General features: G+C 57.4%; 1 protein-coding gene across 1 annotated transcript in view; it reads right to left on the bottom strand.

The window, feature by feature from the left end:
• Nucleotides 1-2,084, bottom strand: part of RTN4RL1 (reticulon 4 receptor like 1) — a 20,019-nt gene extending 17,935 nt beyond the window's left edge. Inside the window, exon 1 of the mRNA XM_037743160.1 lies at nucleotides 1,912-2,084. The gene's annotated coding sequence lies outside the window, so the exon portion shown is untranslated. The remainder of the gene's footprint in view (nucleotides 1-1,911) is intronic.

Here is a 2,084-nt window from a genome sequence, read left to right as displayed (position 1 = left end):
AGGGACAGCAGGACGGCCGAGGGACAGCAGGACGGCTCAGGGACAGCAGGACGGCTGAGGCTCTGCTCCGGGACCCGGGCCGAGAGGACAGCTACCCAGAAGGCGGCTGGTCTCCGCGCAGAAGGAAAGGACATGTGGACGAGGCCTCTGCACTTTTATTTCAAGTGACACATGTCTCTCCTGTTCACATTTCACTGGTCAAAGTGAGTCACTGGCCCCAGCTGCCATTATGGATGAAACTCCCAGGGGAGTCTGGGGACTCATGAATATGTGTGAGCACCCAGAGACCACACTGCAGGACGCTTTGCCATGGGGGGCGGCGAAGAAACAGGGCAGGACCTGGAGGGCCATGGGTCAAGCGAGGTTGGTTTTTTCTTTTTTGAGACAGAGTCTCAAAAACTCTGTTGCCCAGGCTGGAGTGCAGAGGTAAAATCTTGGCTCACTACAACCTCCACCACTTAGGTATTCTTCTGCCTCAGCCTCCCGAGTTGCTGGGACCACAGGCGCCCACCACCATGCCTGGCTAATTTTTGTATTTTTACTAGAGACAGGGTTTCACCATGTTGGCCAGGCTGGTCTCGAACTCCCGACCTCAGGTGATCTGGCCTCAGTTTCTCTATCCTCCTGAGTCATGCTGTCAGCACACAAACAGGCTCTAGTTTCTTCCATCTTGGTAGCTCACGCCTGTAATCCCAGCACTTTGAGAGGCTGAGTCTGAGGAGAAAGAGGACAGGATGGCACAGGCCTTCCCTGTCATGGGTAATACCCTAGTCACATGGGAGACAGGTGGAGGGCGCCTCTTGGCGGCGGGGATGGGGGAGGTGGAGCATTTCAAGTGAAACCAGTCAGCCCACCGCTGTGGCTTGCTCCGGTGATATTAGTGGCTTGGTACAGCAGGAGGCGGAGAAGCGTTCACCCAGGGCTGGGTTTTCCAGTGAGTACTGCAGTCAAGGAAGGGTGAGGAAGTTGAAGGTGTTTGCCAACAGGAGTTTCTAACGCCCACTGACCCAGCCTCTGCCCAGGTTCTCACCTCTGCTGGGCTGCTGGGGCTGTGTGATGCCCTCCAGTGAAGCCTGACCACAAACACCTGGTTCCTGGTCTTTACAAGCAGACCAGCTTTTCCCATGCCCACTGGACAGGATGCCATGGCCACTGGTGGCTCTTTGTGGCCACTCAGCCACCAAACTCTCTTCCTCTGTTTGAGAGTTCTCCATTTATGTAAATGAGCTATTCCCTCCCAGTCGGAGCTGCCAGGAACACGAACTCGCTTCCCCAGCCTCGAAGGACCCCAGCCGGGCTCTGCCCCTCAGCACACCTACCCCAGACTCAACTAGCAAATAACCGGGAACAGGCAGGATCCATGGCGGTGGCAGAGCCAGCGGGGGCTGGCGACTGGGCGGGAACATTGGAGGTGCAGGTGGAGGTGTCTTTGCCCTTGCTGGGGGCACGGCTCCTGCCTGTGGAGCCTGCAACCCTCCGGGAGGTGGTGAGTTACCTGACAGCCTTGACATAAGTCTGGGTTTTCACTTACATGGGGCAAGGCTGGTGTCTGCTGCTGGCAAATAAGAATCTTCCCTGATGCTGGGTCCCTGTAGCTCACCTTGGGTTCTGGGCTGAGACAGATGTGCCCATCTGTGCACCCCAGTCTCTGCTCTGAGGCTTCCCGCTCCCCTCTCCCTGCCTTCCTGGAGCAGCAGCTGCCCAGGAAGGTGAGTCAGAAGGCAGCACTAAATGCAGCGGCCGGGGTCAGCCAGTGAGGCTCTGCCCCAGGAGCTTGACTCTGAAGCAAGCGACGGGTCGAGAGCCCTTTCATCCTGGTGATGCCATCCTGGGGACACTGTCCACTAGATCTTTATACCAAGACCCCGGCGCCACCCTGGAGTCCTGCACTCCCAGAGCTGCGTTGCTCACCTTCTCCTTTGGGTCTTCGGGCCACCCTCCCCCATCTTCATTCTGCACAGGTCTGCCCAGCCTGCCTCTTCTTGGCTATTAAGATCCAAACTTCCTTCAGAGGCAACCACGTGCTCCTCTAGAGGAGCCAGGCTCTCCTCCTGCTGGGGTGAATCTCTGTCTACTGTGTACCC

The sequence above is a fragment of the Cebus imitator genome, unplaced genomic scaffold, assembly GCF_001604975.1.
Source record: "Cebus imitator isolate Cc_AM_T3 unplaced genomic scaffold, Cebus_imitator-1.0 Scaffold136, whole genome shotgun sequence".
NCBI classification, from domain to species: Eukaryota; Metazoa; Chordata; class Mammalia; order Primates; family Cebidae; genus Cebus; species Cebus imitator.
Note: the sequence above shows the minus strand (reverse complement) of the source record. Positions and strands in the feature narration are given on the sequence as shown.